The following is a 22,046-nucleotide window of genomic DNA, read 5'->3' as shown; positions in this document are numbered from 1 at the left end:
TGATGACTCGTTGGACCGTTCTGCATACGGTCATCTCATGTTGGAGATCAAGAAAACTCTGGACTCGCGTGGGTTTATTCCGTTGAAAATTGAGAGTCATCAAAATAGAGTTGCTCATAGTTTAGCTAGTATAGGAAGATCTGGTGGTAGCACCGCTTGTTGGTTGCGCCTTGTGCCAGACATCGTTACTCATGATGTTCTAGCAGACTGTAATTCTGTTTCTGAGGAATAAAACCCACATTATCCCGCAAAAAAACACCCCCCCCCCCGCAGTCTTGGCGTCGATGCTCGAGACGAAAAGGCTGGAACGGAAGTCATGAAAAACATCAGAGGGCAGCCCCTTCGTTATCACGTCGGCGAACTGTTGGCGCGTGGGAACGTGCAAGACGCGGAAGTCACCAAGCGCCACATGTTCGCACACGAAATGTATGTCCAATTCGATGTGCTTGGTGCGCCGGTGATGCACGGGGTTGCTGGAGAGAATACACTGCCGATATGTTGTCGCAGTAAACGAGCGACGCCGTATTGACGGTGCAGTGGAGCTCACGAAGGAGTTGGCGCAGCCAGACACACTCTGCGACGACATTGGCAACAGCGCGATACTCGGCCTCCGCGCTAGAGCGCGAGACCGTGGCCTGGCGTTTGGACGACCAAGACACGAGCGCGTCGCCAAGAAAGATGCAGAAGCCGGAAGTAGAGCGGCGCGTGTCCGGGCAGCCAGCCTAGTCCGCGTCGGTGTACGCACGGAGCTCCAGAGTTGACGAAGCATGCAAATTGAGGCCGAGGGTGACCGTGCTGCGGACGTAGCGGAGAACGCGCTTGAGGAGAGCCCGATGACATTCGCGCGGGTCATGCATATGGAGGCAGACTTGCTGGACGGCGTAGGCGAGCTCGGGACGGGTGATGGTGAGGTACTGCAGCGCGCCGGCGAGGCTCCTGTAGGAGGTGGGGTCGGAGACACGAGGCCTGTTGGGGAACGTTGCAGAAAATTAAAATTTTTCCTACGGTTTCACCAAAATCCATCTATGAGTTCATCTAGCAACGAGTCATGGGAGAGTGATTGCATCTACATACCACTTGTAGATCACGTGCGGAAGCGTTCAATGGAACGGGGTTGATGGAGTCGTACTCGCCGTGATTCAAATCACCGATGACCTAGTGCCGAATGGACAGCACCTCCGCGTTCAACACACGTACGGAGCGGATGACGTCTCCTCCTTCTTGATCCAGCAAGGGGGAAGGAGAGGTTGATGAAGATCCAGCAGCACGATGGCGTGGTGGTGGATGCAGCAGAACTCCGGCAGGGCTTCGCTAAGCAACTACGGGAGGAGGAGGAGGTGTTGCAGGGAGGAGGGAGGCGCCAGGGCTTATAGGTGCGGCCACCCCTCCCTCCCCTCCCTTTATATAGGCGCATGAGAGGGGGGAGGGCGCAACCTTGCCCCTTCCTCCAAGGAAGGGGTGCGGCCAAGAGGGGGGGGGGAGGAGTCCATCCTCCCCAAGGCACCTCGGAGGTGCCTTCCCCTCTTTGGACTCTCCCCTCGCCAAGTCTCCTTGGCACATGGGCCTCTTGGGGCTGGTGCCCTTGGCCCATATAGGCCAAGGCGCACCCCCTACAGCCCATGTGCCCCCCCGGGGCAGGTGTACCCCCCCGGTGGACCCCCGGACCCCTTTCGGCACTCCCCGTACAATAACGATAAAGTGCGAAACTTTTCCGGCGACCAAAATAAGACTTCCTATATATAAATCTTTACCTCCGGACCATTCCGGAACTCCTCGTGACGTCCGGGATCTCATCCGGGACTCCGAACAACATTCGGTTTGCTGCATACTCATATTCATACAACCCTAGCGTCACCGAACCTTAAGTGTGTAGACCCTACGGGTTCGGGAGACACGTAGACATGACCGAGACGGTTCTCGGGCAATAACCAACAGCGGGATCTGGATACCCATGTTGGCTCCCACATGCTCCTCGATGATGTCATCGGATGAACCACGATGTCGAGGATTCGATCAAACCCCGTATACAATTCCCTTTGTCAATCGGTACGTTACATGCCCGAGACTCGATCGTCGGTATCCCAATACCTCGTTCAGTCTCGTTACCGGCAAGTCACTTTACTCGTACTGTAATGCATGATCCCGTGACCAAACACTTGGTCACTTTGAGCTCATTGTGATGATGCATTACCGAGTGGGCCCAGAGATACCTCTCCGTCATACGGAGTGACAAATCCCAGTCTCGATCCGTGTCAACCCAACAGACACTTTCGGAGATACCTGTAGTGCACCTTTATAGTCACCCAGTTACGTTGTGACGTTTGTGTTGGGGAACGTAGCAGAAATTCAAAATTTTCTTACGCGTCACCAAGATCTATCTATGGAGAAACCAACTACGAGTAGAAGGAGAGTGCATCTACATACCCTTGTAGATCGCTAAGCGGAAGCGTTCAAGTGAACGGGGTTGATGGAGTCGTACTCGCCATGATCCAAATCACCGATGATCTAGTGCCGAACGGACAGCACCTCCGCGTTCAACACACGTACAGCTCGACGATGTCTCCCACGCCTTGATCCAGCAAGGAGAGAGGGAGAGGTTGAGGAAGACTCCATCCAGCAGCAGCACAACGGCGTGGTGGTGGTGGAGGAGCGTGGCAATCCTGCAGGGCTTCGCCAAGCACCTACGGGAGAGGAGGAGGTGTCACGGGAGGGAGGGAGGCGCCAAGGGCTCAGGTGTGGATGCCCTCCCTCCCCTCCACTATATATAGGGGCAAGGGAGAGGGGGGAGGCGCAGTCTTGCCCCTTCCTCCAAGAAAGGGGTGCGGCCAAGAGGGGGGGGAGGAGTCCATCCTCCCCAAGGCACCTCGGAGGTGCCTTCCCCCTTGAGGACTCTTCCCTCTGGGGTTCCCTAGGCGCATGGGCCTCTTGGGGCTGGTGCCCTTGCCCATGTAGGCCAAGGCGCACCCCCTACAGCCCATGTGGCCCCCCGGGGCAGGTGGCCCCACCCGGTGGGCCCCCGGGACCCTTCCTGTGGTCCCGGTACAATACCGATGACCCCGAAACTTGTCCCGATGGCCGAAACAGGACTTCCTATATATAAATCTTTACCTCCGGACCATTCCGGAACTCCTCGTGACGTCCGGGATCTCATCCGGGACTCCGAACAACATTCGGTAACCACATACAAGCTTCCTTTATAACCCTAGCGTCATCGAACCTTAAGTGTGTAGACCCTACGGGTTCGGGAGACATGTAGACATGACCGAGACGTTCTCCGGTCAATAACCAACAGTGGTATCTGGATACCCATGTTGGCTCCCACATGTTCCACGATGATCTCATCGGATGAACCACGATGTCAAGGACTCAATCGATCCCGTATACAATTCCCTTTGTCTAGCGGTATTTTACTTGCCCGAGATTCGATCGTCGGTATACCAATACCTTGTTCAATCTCGTTACGGCAAGTCTCTTTACTCGTTCCGTAACACATCATCCCGTGATCAACCCCTTGGTCACATTGTGCACATTATGATGATGTCCTACCGAGTGGGCCCAGAGAAACCTCTCCGTTTACACGGAGTGACAAATCCCAGTCTCGATCCGCATAAAACAATAGATACTTTCGGAGATACCTGTAGTGCACCTTTATAGTCACCCAGTTACGTTGTGACGTTTGATACACCCAAAGCACTCCTACGGTATCCAGGAGTTACACGCTCTCATGGTCAAAGGAAGAGATACTTGACATTGGCAAAGCTCTAGCAAACGAACTACACGATCTTTGTGCTAGTCTTAGGATTGGGTCTTGTCCATCACATCATTCTCCTAATGATGTGATCCCGTTATCAACGACATCCAATGTCCATAGCCAGGAAACCATGACTATCTGTTGATCACAACGAGCTAGTCAACTAGAGGCTCACTAGGGACATATTGTGGTCTATGTATTCACACGTGTATTACGATTTCCGGATAATACAGTTATAGCATGAATAAAATACTATTATCATGAACAAAGAAATATAATAATAACACTTTTATTATTGCCTCTAGGGCATATTTCCAACAGTCTCCCACTTGCACTAGAGTCAATAATCTAGTTCACATCACCATGTGATTAACACTGACAGGTCACATCACCATGTGACCAACATCCAAAGAGTTTACTAGTGTCACTAAACTAGTTCACATCATCATGTGATCAAGACTCAATGAGATCTGGGGTTTGGTCATGTTCTGCTTGTGAGAGAGGTTTTAGTCAACGGGTCTGAACCTTTCAGATCCGTGTGTGCTTTACAAATCTCTATGTCATCTCCTAGATGTAGCTCCCACGTTCTATTTGGAGCTTTTCCAAATAACTTTTCTACTTGGAGCTATTCTAAATTGTTGCTCCATTATACGTATCCGGTATCTCTACTCAGAGCTATCCGGATAGGTGTTAAGCTTGCATCGACGTAACCTTTACGACGAACTCTTTTACCACCTCCATAATCGAGAAAATTCCTTAGTCCACTAGTTACTAAGGATAACTTTGACCGCTGTCCTGTGAGCCATTCTTGGATCACTCTTGTACCCCTTGACTGACTCATGGCAAGGCACACTTCAGGTGCGGTACACAGCATGGCATACTGAAGAGCCTACGTCTTAAGCATAGGGGACGACCTTCGTCCTTTCTCTCTATTCTGCCGTGGTCGAGCTTTAAGTCCTAACTTCGTACCTTACAACTCAGGCAAGAACTCCTTCTTTGACTTGTCCATCTTGAACACCTTCAAGATCATGTCAAGGTATGTGCTCATTTGAAAGTATTATTAAGCATTTTGATCTATCCTTATAGATCTTGATGCTCAATGTTCAAGTAGCTTAATCCAGGCTTTCCATTGAAAAACACTTTCAAAATAACCCTATATGCTTTCCAGAAATTCTACATCATTTCTGATCATCAATATGTCAACAACATATACTCATCAAAAATTCTATAGTGCTCCCACTCACTTCTTTGGAAATACAAGTTTTTCATAAAACTTTGTACAAACCCAAAATCTTTGATCATCATCAAAGCATACATTCCAACTCCGAGATGCTCACTCCAGTCCTTAGAAGGATTGCTGGAGCTTTGCATACTTAATAGCATCTTTCGGGATTGACAAAACCTTCCGGTTGTATCACATACAACCTTTCCTCAAGAAAATCGTCGAGGAAACAATGTTTTGACATCCTATCTGCAAGATTTCATAAATAATGCAGTAATCGCTAATATAATTCCAACAGACTCTTAGCATCGCTACAAGTGAGAAAATCTCATTGTAGTCAACTCCTTGAACTTGTCGGAAAACATCTTAACGACAAGTCGAGCTTTCTTAATGGTGACATTTACCATCATTATCCGTCTTCCTTTTGAAATCCATCTGTACTCATACATGGATCCTCTCTCGGATTTTATGGCCTCAAGCCATTTATCGGAATCCGGGCCCACCATCGCTTCTCCATAGCTCGTAGGTTCATTGTTGTCCAGCAACATGACTTCCAAGACAGGATTACGTACCACTCTGAAGTAGTACGCATCCTTGTCATCCTACGAGGCACGGCAGTGATTTGATCCGAAACTTCATGATCAATATCATAAGCTTCCACTTCAATTGGTGTAGGTGCCACGGGAACAACTTCCTGTGCCCTGCTACACACGGGTTGAAGTGATGGTTCAATAACCTCATCAAGTCTCCACCATCCTCCCACTCAACTCTTTCGAGAGAAACCTTTCCTCGAGAAAGGACCCGATTGTAGAAACAATTCATATTGCTTTCGGATCTGAATTAGGAGGTATACCCAACTGTTTTGGGTTTCCTATGAAGATGCATTTTATCCGCTTTGGGTTCGAGCTTATCAACCTAAAACTTTTTCATATAAGCGTCGCAGCCCCAAACTTTTAAGAAACGACAACTTAGGTTTCTCTAAACCATAATTCATACGGTGTCATCTCATCGGAATTACGTGGTGCCCTATTTAAAGTGAATGTGGTTGTCTCTAATGCCTAACCCATGAACGATAGTGGTAATTCGATAAGAGACATCATGGTACGCACCATATCCAATAGGGTGCAACTATGATGTTCGGACACACCATCATACTATGGTGTTCCAGGTGGTATTAATTATGAAACAATTTCCACAATGTCTTAATTGTGTGCCAAAACTCGTAACTCAGATATTCATCTCTATGATCGTATCATAGACATTTTGTCCTCTTGTCACAATGATCTTCTACTTCACTCTGAAATTACTTGAACATTCAATAATTCAGACTTGTGTTTCATCAAGTAAATATACTCAACATTTACTCGAATCATCTGTGAAGTAAGAACATAATGATATTCACTGCATGCCTCAGCACTCATTCGACTGCACACATCAAAATGTGTTACTTCCAACAAGTTGCTATCTTGTTCCATCTTATTGAAACCGAGGCTTTTCAGTCATCTTGCCTATGTGGTATGATTTGCATATCTCAAGTGATTCAAAATCAAGTGAGTCCGAACGGTCCATTTGCATGGAGTTTCTTCATGCATATATACCAATAGACATGGTTCGCATGTCTCAAACTTTTCAAAAATGAGTGAGTCCAAAGATCCATCAACATGGAGCTTCTTCATGCATTTTATACCGATATGACTTACGTGGCAGTGCCACAAATAGGTGGTACTATCATTACTATCTTTTGGCATGAACATGTGTATCACTACGATCGAGATTTCAATGAACCATTCATTTTAGGTGCAAGACCATTGAAGGTATTTTTCAAATAAATAGAGTAACCATTATTCTCTTTAAATGAATAACCGTATTGCGATAGACATAATCTAATCATGTCTATGCTCAACGCAAACACCAAATCTCGATGGTAGAGGGAGCGTGCGATGCTTGATCATATCAACATTGGAAACACTTCCAACACATATCGTCAGCTCACCTTTAGCTAGTCTCCGTTTATGCCGTAGCTTTTATTTCGAGTTACTAACACTTAGCAACCGAACCGGTATCCTGTACCCTGGTGCTACTAGGAGTACTAGTAAAGTACACATTAACACAATGTATATCCAATATACTTCTATCGACTTTGCCAGCCTTCTCATCTACCAAGTATCTAGGGTAATTCTGCTCCAGTGGTTGTTCCCCTTATTACAGAAGCACTTAGTCTCGGGTTTGGGTTCAACCTTGGGTTTCTTCACTAGAGCAGCAGCTGAATTGCCGTTTCATGAAGTATCCCTTCTTTCCCTTGCCCTTCTTGAAACTAGTGGTTTCATCAACCATCAACAATTGATGCTCCTTCTTGATTTCTACTTTCGCGATGTCAAACAACGCGAATACCTCAAGGATCATCATCTCTATCCTTGATATGTTATAGTTCATCACGAAGCTCTAGCAGCTTGGTGGCAATGACTTTTGGGGAAACGTCACTATCTCATCTGGAAGATCAACTCCCACTCGATTCAAGTGATTGTTGCACTCAGACAATTTGAGCACAAGCTCAACGATTGAGCTTTTCTCCCTTAGTTTGCAGGCTAAGAGAATCGTCGGAGGTCTTATACCTCTTGACGTGAGCACGAGCCCGAAATCCCAATTTCAGCCCTCGAAACATCTCATATGTTCCGCGACGTTTCGAAAAACGTCTTTGGTGCCTCTACTTAAACCATTTAACTGAACTATCACGTAGTTATCAAAACGTGTATGTTCGATGTTCGAAACATCCACAAACGACATTTGGGGTTCAGCACACTGAGTAGTGCATTAAGGACATAAGCTTTCTACTGTTCGCATAATTGCTACTATCAACTTTCAACTATATTTTCTCTAGGAACATATCTAAAACAGTAGAACTATAGCGCGAGCTACGACATAATTTGCAAAAGGTCTTTTGACTATGTTCAGGATAATTAAGTTCATCTTATGAACTCCCACTCAGATAGACATCCCTCTGGTCATCTAAGTGATCACATGATCCGAGTCAACTAGGCCATGTCCGATCATCACGTGAGACGGACTAGTCATCATCGGTGAACATCTTCATGTTGATCGTATCTACTATACGACTCATGCTCGACCTTTCGGTCTCCGTGTTCCGAGGCCATGTCTGCACATGCTAGGCTCGTCAAGTTAACCCTAAATGTTTCGCTGTGTAAAACTGTCTTACACCCGTTGTATGTGAACGTAAGAATCCATCACACCCGATCATCACGTGGTGCTTAGAAGCGACGAACTGTAGCAACGGTGCACAGTTAGGGGAGAACACTTCTTGAAATTTTGTAAGGGATCATCTTATTTACTACCATCGTCCTAAGTAAACAAGATGCATAATCATAATAAACATCACATGCAATTATATAGTTGTGACATGATATGGCCAATATCATATAGCTCCATTGATCTCCATCTTCGGGGCTCCATGATCATCTTGTCACCGGCTTGACACCATGATCTCCATCATCATGATCTCCATCATCGTGTCTTCATGAAGTTGTCACGCCAACGACTACTTCTACTTCTATGGCTAACACGTTTAGCAATAAAGTAAAGTAAGTTACATGGCGTTCTTCAATGACACGCAGGTCATACAATAAATAAAGACAACTCCTATGGCTCCTGCCGGTTGTCATACTCATCGACATGCAAGTCGTGATTCCTATTACAAGAACATGATCAATCTCATACATCACATATCATTCATCACATTCTTCTTGGCCATATCACATCACATAGCATACCCTGCAAAAACAAGTTAGACGTCCTCTAATTGTTGTTGCATGTTTTACGTGGCTGCTATGGGTTTCTAGCAAGAACGTTTCTTACCTACGCAAGACCACAACATGATATGCCAATTGCTATTTACCCTTCATAAGGACCCTTTTCATCGAATCCGTTCCGACTAAAGTGGGAGAGACTGGCACCCGCTAGCCACCTTATGCACCAAGTGCATGTCAATCGGTGGAACCTGTCTCACGTAAGAGTACGTGTAAGGTAGGTCCGGGCCGCTTCATCCCACAATACCGTCGAAACAAGATTGGACTAGTAACGGTAAGCATATTGAACAACATCAACGCCCACAACTACTTTGTGTTCTACTCGTGCAAAGAATCTACGCAATAGACCTAGCTCATGATGCCACTGTTGGGGAACGTAGCAGAAATTCAAAATTTTCTTACGCGTCACCAAGATCTATCTATGGAGAAACCAGCTACGAGTAGAAGGAGAGTGCATCTACATACCCTTGTAGATCGCTAAGCGGAAGCGTTCAAGTGAACGGGGTTGATGGAGTCGTACTCGCCGTGATTCAAATCACCGATGATCTAGTGCCGAACGGACAGCACCTCCGCGTTCAACACACGTACAGCTCGACGATGTCTCCCACGCCTTGATCCAGCAAGGAGAGAGGGAGAGGTTGAGGAAGATTCCATCCAGCAGCAGCACAACGGCGTGGTGGTGGTGGAGGAGCGTGGCAATCCTGCAGGGCTTCGCCAAGCACCTACGGGAGAGGAGGAGGTGTCACGGGAGGGAGGGAGGCGCCAAGGGCTCAGGTGTGGATGCCCTCCCTCCCCTCCACTATATATAGGGGCAAGGGAGAGGGGGGAGGCGCAGTCTTGCCCCTTCCTCCAAGAAAGGGGTGCGGCCAAGAGGGGGGGGAGGAGTCCATCCTCCCCAAGGCACCTCGGAGGTGCCTTCCCCCTTGAGGACTCTTCCCTCTGGGGTTCCCTAGGCGCATGGGCCTCTTGGGGCTGGTGCCCTTGCCCATGTAGGCCAAGGCGCACCCCCTACAGCCCATGTGGCCCCCCGGGGCAGGTGGCCCCACCCGGTGGGCCCCCGGGACCCTTCCGGTGGTCCCAGTACAATACCGATGACCCCGAAACTTGTCCCGATGGCCGAAACAGGACTTCCTATATATAAATCTTTACCTCCGGACCATTCCGGAACTCCTCGTGACGTCCGGGATCTCATCCGGGACTCCGAACAACATTTGGTAACCACATACAAGCTTCCTTTATAACCCTAGCGTCATCGAACCTTAAGTGTGTAGACCCTACGGGTTCGGGAGACATGTAGACATGACCGAGACGTTCTCCGGTCAATAACCAACAGCGGGATCTGGATACCCATGTTGTCTCCCACATGTTCCACGATGATCTCATCGGATGAACCACGATGTCAAGGACTCAATCGATCTCGTATACAATTCCCTTTGTCTAGCGGTATTTTACTTGCCCGAGATTCGATCGTCGGTATACCGATACCTTGTTCAATCTCGTTACCGGCAAGTCTCTTTACTCGTTCCGTAACACATCATCCCGTGATCAACCCCTTGGTCACATTGTGCACATTATGATGATGTCCTACCGAGTGGGCCCAGAGAAACCTCTCCGTTTACACGGAGTGACAAATCCCAGTCTCGATCCGCATAAAACAATAGATACTTTCGGAGATACCTGTAGTGCACCTTTATAGTCACCCAGTTACGTTGTGACGTTTGATACACCCAAAGCACTCCTACGGTATCCAGGAGTTACACGCTCTCATGGTCAAAGGAAGAGATACTTGACATTGGCAAAGCTCTAGCAAACGAACTACACGATCTTTGTGCTAGTCTTAGGATTGGGTCTTGTCCATCACATCATTCTCTAATGATGTGATCCCGTTATCAACGACATCCAATGTCCATAGCCAGGAAACCATGACTATCTGTTGATCACAACGAGCTAGTCAACTAGAGGCTCACTAGGGACATATTGTGGTCTATGTATTCACACGTGTATTACGATTTCCGGATAATACAGTTATAGCATGAATAAAAGACTATTATCATGAACAAAGAAATATAATAATAACACTTTTATTATTGCCTCTAGGGCATATTTCCAACAGTTTGGTACACCCAAAGCACTCTTACGGTATCCGGGAGTTACACGATCTCATGGTCTAAGGAAGAGATACTTGACATTGGAAAAGCTCTAGCAAAACGAACTACACGACCTTGTGCTATGCTTAGGATTGGGTCTTGTCCATCACATCATTCTCCTAATGATGTGATCCCGTTGTCAATGACATCTAATGTCCATAGTCAGGAAACCATGACTATCTGTCGACCAACGAGCTAGTCAACTAGAGGCTCACTAGGGACATGTTATGGTCTATGTATTCACACGTGTATTACGATTTCCGGATAATACAGTTATAGCATGAATAAAAGACAATTATCATGAACAAGGAAATATAATAATAATCCTTTTATTATTGCCTCTAGGGCATATTTCCAACAGTCTCCCACTTGCACTAGAGTCAATAATCTAGTTACATTGTGATGAATCGAACACCCATAGAGTACTGGTGTTGATCATGTTTTTCTCGCGAGAGAGGTTTAGTCAATGGATCTGCGACATTCAGATCCGTATGTACTTTGCAAATATCTATGTCTCCATCTTGAACATTTTCGCGGATGGAGTTGAAACGACGCTTGATGTGCCTGGTCTTCTTGTGAAACCTGGGCTCCTTGGCAAGGGAAATAGCTCCAATGTTGTCACAGAAGAGTTTGATCGGCCCCGACGCATTGGGTATGACTCCTAGGTCGGTGATGAACTCCTTCACCCAAATTGCTTCATGCGCTGCCTCCGAGGCTGCCATGTACTCCGCTTCACATGTAGATCCCGCCACGACGCTCTGCTTGCAGCTGCACCAGCTTACTGCTCCACCATTCAACATATACACGTATCCGGTTTGTGACTTAGAGTCATCCAGATCTTTGTCGAAGCTAGCATCGACGTAACCCTTTACGACAAGCTCTTCGTCACCTCCATAAACGAGAAACATGTCCTTTGTCCTTTTCAGGTACTTCAGGATATTCTTGACCGCTGTCCAGTGTTCCTTGCCGGGATTACTTTGGTACCTTCCTACCAAACTTACGGCAAGGTTTACATCAGGTCTGGTACACAGCATGGCATACATAATAGATCCTATGGCTGAGGCATAGGGGATGACGCTCATCTCTTCTTTATCTTTTGCCGTGGTCGGGCATTGAGCCGAGCTCAATCTCACACCTTGCAGTACAGGCAAGAACCCTTTCTTGGACTGATCCATTTTGAACTTCTTCAAAATCTTATCAAGGTATGTGCTTTGTGAAAGACCTATGAGGCGTCTCGATCTATCTCTATAGATCTTGATGCCTAATATATAAGCAGCTTCTCCAAGGTCCTTCATTGAAAAACACTTATTCAAGTAGGCCTTAATGCTGTCCAAGAATTCTATATAATTTCCCATCAAAAGTATGTCATCTACATATAATATGAGAAATGCTACAGAGCTCCCACTCACTTTCTTGTAAACGCAGGCTTCTCCATAAGTCTGCATAAACCCAAACTCTTTGATCATTTCATCAAAGCGAATGTTCCAACTCCGAGATGCTTGCACTAGCCCATAAATGGATTGCTGGAGCTTGCATACTTTGTTAGCATTCTTAGGATCGACAAAACCCTCCGGCTGCATCATATACAGTTCTTCCTTAAGATGCCCGTTAAGGAATGCCGTTTTGACGTCGATCTGCCATATCTCATAATCATAGTATGCGGCAATTGCTAACATGATTCGGACGGACTTAAGCTTCGCTACGGGAGAGAAAGTCTCATCATAGTCAATCCCTTGAACTTGCCGATAACCCTTAGCGAGAAGTCGAGCTTTATAGATGGTGACATTACCATCCGCGTCCGTCTTCTTCTTAAAGATCCATTTGTTTTCTATCGCTCGCCGATCATCGGGCAAGTCAGTCAAAGTCCATACTTTGTTTTCATACATGGATTCTATCTCGGATTTCATGGCTTCTAGCCATCTGTTGGAATCTGGGCCCGCCATCGCTTCTTCATAGTTCGAAGGTTCACCGTTGTCTAACAACATGATTTCCAGGACAGGGTTGCCGTACCACTCTGGTGCGGAACGTGTCCTTGTGGACCTACGAAGTTCAGTAGCAACTTGATCCGAAGTACCTTGATCATCATCATTATTTTCCTCTTCAGTTGGTGTAGGCATCACAGGAACATTTTCCTGAGCTGCACTACTTTCCCGTTCAAGAGGTAGTACTTCATCGAGTTCTACTTTCCTCCCACTTACTTCTTTCGAGAGAAACTCCTTTTCCAGAAAGGATCCGTTCTTGGCAACAAAGATCTTGCCCTCGGATCTTAAGTAGAAGGTATACCCAATGGTTTCCTTGGGGTATCCTATGAAGACGCATTTTTCTGACTTGGGTTCGAGCTTTTCAGGTTGAAGTTTCTTGACATAAGCATCGCATCCCCAAACTTTTAGAAACGACAGCTTAGGTTTCTTCCCAAACCATAATTCATACGGTGTCGTCTCAACGGATTTAGACGGTGCCCTATTTAAAGTGAATGTAGCTGTCTCTAGAGCGTATCCCCAAAATGATAGCGGTAAATCGGTAAGAGACATCATAGATCGCACCATATCCAATAGAGTGCGATTACGACGTTCGGATACACCGTTACGCTGAGGTGTTCCAGGCGGCGTGAGTTGTGAAACGATTCCACATTTTCTTAAGTGTGTACCAAATTCTCCTCCATGATCCGATCGTAAGAATTTTATCTTTCGGTCACGTTGATTCTCTACCTCATTCTGAAATTCCTTGAACTTTTCAAAGGTCTCAGACTTGTGTTTCATCAAGTAGACATACCCATATCTACTCAAGTCATCAGTGAGAGTGAGAACATAACGATATCCTCCGCGAGCCTCAACACTCATTGGACCGCACACATCGGTATGTATGATTTCCAACAAGTTGGTTGCTCGCTCCATTGTTCCGGAGAACGGAGTCTTGGTCATTTTGCCCATGAGGCATGGTTCGCATGTGTCAAATGATTCATAATCGAGAGACTCTAAAAGTCCATCAGCATGGAGCTTCTTCATGCGCTTGACACCAATGTGACCAAGGCGGCAGTGCCACAAGTATGTGGGACTATCGTTATCAACTTTACATCTTTTGGTATTCACGCTATGAATATGTGTAACACTACGTTCGAGATTCATTAAGAATAAACCATTGACCATAGAGGCATGACCATAAAACATATCTCTCATATAAATAGAACAACCATTATTCTCGGATTTAAATGAGTAGCTATCTCGTATCAAACGAGATCCAGATACAATGTTCATACTCAAACTTGGCACTAAATAACAATTATTGAGGTTTAAAACTAATCCCGTGGGTAAATGTAGAGGTAGCATGCCGACGGCGATCACATCGACCTTGGAACCATTCTCGACGCGCATCGTCACCTCGTCCTTCGCCAGTCTCCGCTTATTCCGCAGCTCCTGCTGTGAGTTACAAATATGAGCAACGGCACCGGTATCAAATACCCAGGAGTTAATACGAGTACTAGTAAGGTACACATCAATTACATGTATATCAAATATACCTTTAGTGTTGCCGGCCTTCTTATCCGCTAAGTATTTGGGGCAGTTCCGCTTCCAGTGACCCTTCCCCTTGTAATAAAAGCACTCAGTCTCAGGCTTGGGTCCATTCTTTGACTTCTTCCCGGTAACTGGCTTACCAGGCGCGGCAACCTCCTTGCCGTCCTTCTTGAAGTTCTTCTTACCCTTGCCCTTCTTGAACGTAGTGGTCTTATTGACCATCAACACTTGATGTTCTTTCTTGATTTCAACCTCTGCTGACTTCAGCATAGAAAATACTTCAGGAATGGTCTTTACCATCCCCTGCATATTGTAGTTCATCACAAAGCTCTTGTAGCTTGGTGGGAGCGACTGAAGGATTCTGTCAATGACCGCCTCATCAGGGAGGTTAATATTCAGCTGGGTCATACGGTTGTGCAACCCAGACATCTTGAGTATGTGCTCACTGATAGAACTATTTTCCTCCATCTTACAACTATAGAACTTGTCGGAGATGTCATATCTCTCGACCTGGGCGTGAGCTTGGAAAACTAGTTTCAGCTCCTCGAACATCTCATATGCTCCGTGATGCTCAAAACGCTTTTGGAGCACCGGTTCTAAGCTGTAAAGCATGCCGCACTGAACGAGGGAGTAATCATCAGCACGTGTCTGCTAAACGTTCAAATCGTCTTGCAGTGCTGGGAGAGCAGGTGGGTCACCTAACGGTGCTTCAAGGACATATGCTTTCTTGGCAGCTATGAGGCTGATCCTAAGGTTCCGGACCCAGTCTGTATAGTTGCTGCCATCATCTTTCAGCTTGGTTTTCTCTAGGAACGCGTTGAAGTTCATGTTGACATGAGCGTTGGCCATTTGATCTACAAGACATATTTTGCAAAGATTTTAGACTAAGTTCATGATAATTAAGTTCATCTAATCAAATTATTTAATGAACTCCCACTCAGATTTGACATCCCCTTAGTCATCTAAGTGTTACACGATCCGAGTCGACTAGGCCGTGTCCGATCATCACGTGAGACGGACTAGTCATCGTCGGTGAACATTCTCATGTTGATCGTATCTTCCATACGACTCGTGTTCGACCTTTCGGTCTCTGTGTTCCGAGGCCATGTCTGTACATGCTAGGCTCGTCAAGTTAACCCTAAGTGTTTTGCATGTGTAAAACTGTCTTACACCCGTTGTATGTGAACGTAAGGATCTATCACACCCGATCATCACGTGGTGCTTCGAAACGACGAACTTTAGCAACGGTGCACAGTTAGGGGAGAACACTTCTTGAAATTGTTGTAAGGGATCATCTTATTTACTACTGTCGTTCTAAGTAAACAAGATGCATAAAACATAATAAACATCACATGCAATTATATAAAGTAGTGACATGATATGGCCAATATCATATAGCTCCTTTGATCTTCATCTTCGGGGCTCCATGATCATCTTGTCACCGGCATGACACCATGATCTCCACCATCATGATCTCCATCATCGTGTCTTCATGAAGTTGTCACGCCAACGACTACTTCTACTTCTATGACTAACGCGTTTAGTAATAAAGTAAAGTAGTTTACATGGCGTTCTTCAATGACACGCAGGTCATACAAAAATAAAGACAACTCCTATGGCTCCTGCCGGTTGTCATACTCATCGACATGCAAGTCGTGATTCCTATTACAAGAACATGATCTCATACATCACAATATATCATTCATCATTCATCACAACTTCTGGCCATATCACATCACATGACAATTGCTGCAAAAACAAGTTAGATGTCCTCTAATTGTTGTTGCATCTTTTACGTGGCTGCAATTGGGTTCTAGCAAGAACGTTTTCTTACCTACGAATAACCACAACGTGATTTTGTCAACTTCTATTTACCCTTCATAAGGACCCTTTTCATCGAATCCGCTCCAACTAAAGTGGGAGAGACAGACACCCGCCAGCCACCTTATGCAACTAGTGCATGTTAGTCGGTGGAACCTGTCTCACGTAAGTGTACGTGTAAGGTTGGTCCGGGCCGCTTCATCCCACAATACCACTGAAGCAAGATAAGACTAGTAGCGGCAAGCAAGTTGACAAGATCTACGCCCACAACAAAATTGTGTTCTACTCGTGCAATAGAGAACTACGCATAGACCTAGCTCTGATACCACTGTTGGGGAACGTTGCAGAAAATTAAAATTTTTCCTACGGTTTCACCAAAATCCATCTATGAGTTCATCTAGCAACGAGTCATGGGAGAGTGATTGCATCTACATTCCACTTGTAGATCACGTGCGGAAGCGTTCAATGGAACGGGGTTGATGGAGTCGTACTCGCCGTGATTCAGATCACCGATGACCTAGTGCCGAACGGACAGCACCTTCGCGTTCAACACACGTACGGAGCGGATGACGTCTCCTCCTTCTTGATCCAGCAAGGGGGAAGGAGAGGTTGATGAAGATCCAGCAGCACGACGGTGTGGTGGTGGATGCAGCAGAACTCCGGCAGGGCTTCGCTAAGCAACTACGGGAGGAGGAGGAGGTGTTGCAGGGAGGAGGGAGGTGCCAGGGCTTATAGGTGCGGACACCCCTCCCTCCCCTCCCTTTATATAGGCGCATGAGAGGGGGGAGGGTGCAGCCTTGCCCCTTCCTCCAAGGAAGGGGTGCGGCCAAGAGGGGGGGAGGAGTCCATCCTCGCCAAGGCACCTCGGAGGTGCCTTCCCCTCTTTGGACTCTCCCCTCTCCAAGTCTTCTTGGCGCATGGGCCTCTTGGGGCTGGTGCCCTTGGCCCATATAGGCCAAGGCGCACCCCCTATAGCCCATGTGCCCCCCCGGGGCAGGTGGACCCCCCCCGGTGGACCCCCGGACCCCTTTCGACACTCCCGGTACAATACCGATAAAGTGCGAAACTTTTCCGGCGACCAAAATAAGACTTCCTATATATAAATCTTTACCTCCGGACCATTCCGGAACTCCTCGTGACGTCCGGGATCTCATCCGGGACTCCGAACAACATTCGGTTTGCTGCATATTCATATTCATACAACCCTAGCGTCACCGAACCTTAAGTGTGTAGACCCTACGGGTTCGGGAGACACGTAGACATGACCGAGACGGTTCTCGGGAAATAACCAACAGCGGGATCTGGATACCCATGTTGGCTCCCACATGCTCCTCGATGATGTCATCGGATGAACCACGATGTCGAGGATTCGATCAAACCTCGTATACAATTCCCTTTGTCAATCGGTACGTTACATGCCCGAGACTCGATCGTCGGTATCCCAATACCTCGTTCAGTCTCATTACCGGCAAGTCACTTTACTCGTACTGTAATGCATGATCCCGTGACCAAACACTTGGTCACTTTGAGCTCATTGTGATGATGCATTACCGAGTGGGCCCAGAGATACCTCTCCATCATACGGAGTGACAAATCCCAGTCTCGATCCATGTCAACCCAACAGACACTTTCGGAGATACCTGTAGTGCACCTTTATAGTCACCCAGTTACGTTGTGACGTTTGGTACACCCAAAGCACTCTTACGGTATCCGGCAGTTACACGATCTCATGGTCTAAGGAAGAGATACTTGACATTGGAAAAGCTCTAGCAAAACGAACTACACGATCTTGTGCTATGCTTAGGATTGGGTCTTGTCCATCACATCATTCTCCTAATGATGTGATCCCGTTGTCAATGACATCTAATGTCCATAGTAAGGAAACCATGACTATCTGTCGACCAACGAGCTAGTCAACTAGAGGCTCACTAGGGACATGTTATGGTCTATGTATTCACACGTGCATTACGATTTCCGAATAATACAGTTATATCATGAATAAAAGACAATTATCATGAACAAGGAAATATAATAATAATCCTTTTATTATTGCCTGTAGGGCATATTTCCAACAAGGCCCGTTGGAGGATGAGAGCTTGGCCTTGGTGTCAACTGATGTAGGCGCGGCCTTGCAAGTGTCCATGCTCGCGCGCTCGAGGATGTCCTCGGCGTACTGGGCTTGCGAGAGAAAGAAGCCAGCAGCAGTGCGCGTCACCCGTATGCCGAGGAAGTAGTGGAGCGTGCCGAGGTCCTTCATGGAAAACTCATGCGTGAGCTTGGCGATGATGCATTGAAGAAGGCCAGCCGAGTTCGCTGTGAGGACGATGTCGTCCACGTAGAGCAAGAGATAGGCGGCGTCGGCGCCGGACACGAGGACAAAGAGGGAGCTGTCCGAGCGCGTGGCGGTGAAGCCGAGGGTGGAGAGGAAGCCGGCGAAGTGAAGGAACCAGGCACGCGTCGCTTGCTTGAGCCCATAGAGGGACTTTGTGAGCCGGCAGACGTGGTCGGGCTTGCCCGCATCGACAAAACCTGCAGGTTGTAGACAGAAAACTTCCTCCTGGAGTGTGCCATGCAAGAAGGCGTTCTTGACGTCGAGTTGCCGAACGGGCCACCCGCGCGAGGCTGCGAGGGTGAGCACAGTGCGAATGGACGCCGGCTTGACGACAGGGGAGAAGGTCTCGCCGTAGTCGACGCCGGCGCGCTGGCGAAACCCTCGGACGACCCACCGCGCTTTGTAGCGCTCGAGGGAGCCGTCGGAGCGTGTCTTGTGCTTGAAGATCCATTTGCCGGTGATGATGTTAGCGCGCGGAGGGCGAGGCACCAGCTCCCACGTACGGTTGCTGACGAGAGCGGAGGACTCCTCGCTCATGTTAGAGACCCAGTTCAGATCACGAAGGGCATCGTGAACGGAACAGGGAAGCGGAGAGATGTCCGGCGAGGTGTTGGTGGCGGCGATGCAGACGTAGTCGTCGGCGTAGTGCTTGTTCGGACGGAACACGCCAGCTCGACCGCGCGTGGTGATCCGTGAGCCGTCAGCTGTACATGAAGAAGAGGTGGCGGGGACGACCGGGCGCTGCGCGGGAGCGGCCAGATTGAAATCCGGGCCGCCCGATGCAGATCCGTCGGTACAGCTTGAACGAGAAGGAGTGGCGCGCGACGAAGACGAGGCAGGGCCACCGGATGGCGATTGGGCGGTCGAGCTTGAATCTGCAGAAGTGGCGCCAGACGAGGAAGGGGCGGAGCCGCTGGATGATGATCGCGCGGCCGAGCTTGTACCAGCCGCTCTCGCGCGCTGGTGTGAGCCAGGAGGGCCAGACTCAACAGAGTCAGGCAGGCTGACAGCACTGGGCGGCGTAGCAGCAGCAAGGGGAACCGGCAGTGGTGCAGAGACGTAGCGAGGTGCTGGAGCAGTGCTGACGGCGGGCGGGTCAGAAGCGGTAGCAAAGGGGAAGTGGGTCTCATGAAACCGAACATGGCGGGAGGTGAGAACTCATCGTGTGCGGGGATCATAACAATGATAGCCGCGATGATCTGGTGGATAACCAAAGAACACGCAAGCGACGGACTGGTGATCGAGTTTGTGGCGCGAGGTGGAAGAAGTATTAGGGTAGCAGAGGCAACCGAACACGGGCAGAGTGGATTAGTCAGGGGCCGTACCAAGGAGCAATTCATGCGGTGACCGTGGCGAGGAAGTGGTGCATGGTTTGTAGTTGAGGAGGAGTGTTGCAGTGCCAAGAGCTTCAGCCCAAAAACGCGCCGGCATGGAGGCGTGAAAGAGCAGAGAGTGCACGCTCTCATTCAGGGTGCGCAGGACACGCTCGGCCTTGCCGTTCTGCTGGCTGGTGTACGGACAGGAGAGGCACAGGACAGTGCCGTGCTTGGAAAGGAGCGAGCGAACAGTGAGACTGTTGAACTCCTTGCCATTATCAGTTTGAAACGCAAGAACAGGGCGCTCGAATTGTGTCTGAATGTAGGCGTAGAAGGCAGTAAGAACAGAGAGCGCATCAGACTTGTGGCGCAAAGGGAAAGTCCAAACATAATGCATGCAACTGTCGAATACAACCAGATAGTACATGAAGCCAGATACACTAGCTACAGGCGAAGTCGAAACATCTAAATGCAAGAGCTGAAAAGGGAAATAGCTAGGACTGTATGAAGAAGAAAACAGCAGACGGGTATGCTTACCCAGCCTGCAGGCGTGGCAGGTGTGCGGAGCCGAGGGCGCATAGGTGAAGGGAAACTGGTGCAGCACCCGTCGAAGCACGTCGTCTCCGGGATGGCCGAGTCGTTGATGCCACAACTCCATGGAAGCGACACCGGCGAACGGAGGCGAGGAGGATGGCGCACCACAGGGCGTGACGGGGTACAAGTCTCCGTGGAATCATAGCGCCGGATCACCTGGCGGGTGCGGATGTTCTTGACAGAGAAGCCAAATTCATCAAACTCAACAGAAATAGGATTCTCATGCGTAAGTTGCCGAACAGACAGTAGGTTGGTGATAAGCGAGGGAGAAAGCAAAACATTGCGAAGAACAAGCGGAGAATTGGTGGTGATGAGAGACCCGTGGCCGGTGTGGGTGATCGGGAGACGACCGCCGTTGCCGACCACGATCTGATTGGGTGAGGAATTAGGAGAAAGGGAGTGGAGGGTACCAAGGTTGGCGGTCATGTGCGCCGTCGCGCCGGAGTCGAGGTACCAGTCGGAGGTGCTTCCAGCAGACGGAGCCAAGGTGGACGCGGCCTGCAGGGCCGTGTGCAGCGGTCCCATGTCCCAGGGCTGGGGCTACGCTGGTGGTGGCGCGGTGCTGGAGCTAGCGCCGGGGGAGCCGTAGCCGTAGCCGGGAGGGGCGCCGTAGGCACCATAGCCAGGTGGGAACGACAATGCAGCCGGCCCAGCAAAGAAGGCCTGCTGCGGAGGAGTGCCGGGGCGAGGACCAAGAACGCCGGCACCGGGCGCGCGCCAGGGCATTGGCCAGGCTTGCACCAGCCCAGTCCAAGAGTTAGCGCCGGGGGCCTGCCCAGGGAGAGCGGGTGGACGGGGCGGCGGTGGAGTGATCGACGAAGACGCCCCGGGACTGCCACGGCCACTACGCTTGCCGCGGCCACGCCCGCGGCCAGCACCGGAGTCAGCCGGCGGGGTAGCATTGGGGGCAGACGGAGGCGTCGACGGAGTGATACGCCCGGCCACCATGGTGTGAGCGTGCTGAATGCATGTCGTCTGCTCGACACGGTGCTCCTCCAGCAGCAAGAACGAGTGGGCCTGCAGGAAACTGGGCAGGGGCACGCCGAGGTGAGATGAGGTATGGCTCCGTGGTACTGGCGCCCAAGCCCACGGATCATGTTGAAGAGCTGCTGGGTCTCAGAGACGGGCTGGCCGAGATCGCGAAGTTGGTCGGCGAACGTCTTCAGACGCGTGCAGTACTGCATGATGGAGAGATCGCCCTGCACGAGGGCGTGGTACTCGGCGTCGACGTACACGGTGCGGGAGAGCTAGTTGTCGTGGAAGATTGCCTCAATCCCAGTCCAAAGCACGGCCACCGTATCCTCGGGATGCATGACAGCGTCGAGCAGCTCCGGCGAGATCGTGGCGTAGAGCCAATGAACCACGCAGTGGTCGATCATGACCCACTCGGGGTCGCGGTGGCCCAGCGCAGCGTCGGCGATGATGTGGTCGCGGATGCCGAACATGCCCACGATGGTGTGGAAGAAGCGGCGCCACTGCGCGTAGTTGCCGGCGTGAAGATCGAGAGTGATTGGGACATGGTGGCGAATG

The sequence above is a fragment of the Triticum dicoccoides genome, chromosome 7B (assembly GCF_002162155.2).
Source record: "Triticum dicoccoides isolate Atlit2015 ecotype Zavitan chromosome 7B, WEW_v2.0, whole genome shotgun sequence".
NCBI lineage: Eukaryota > Viridiplantae > Streptophyta > Magnoliopsida > Poales > Poaceae > Triticum > Triticum dicoccoides.
The sequence above is the reverse complement of the archived record's forward strand: the minus strand, read 5'-3'. Positions refer to the sequence as shown.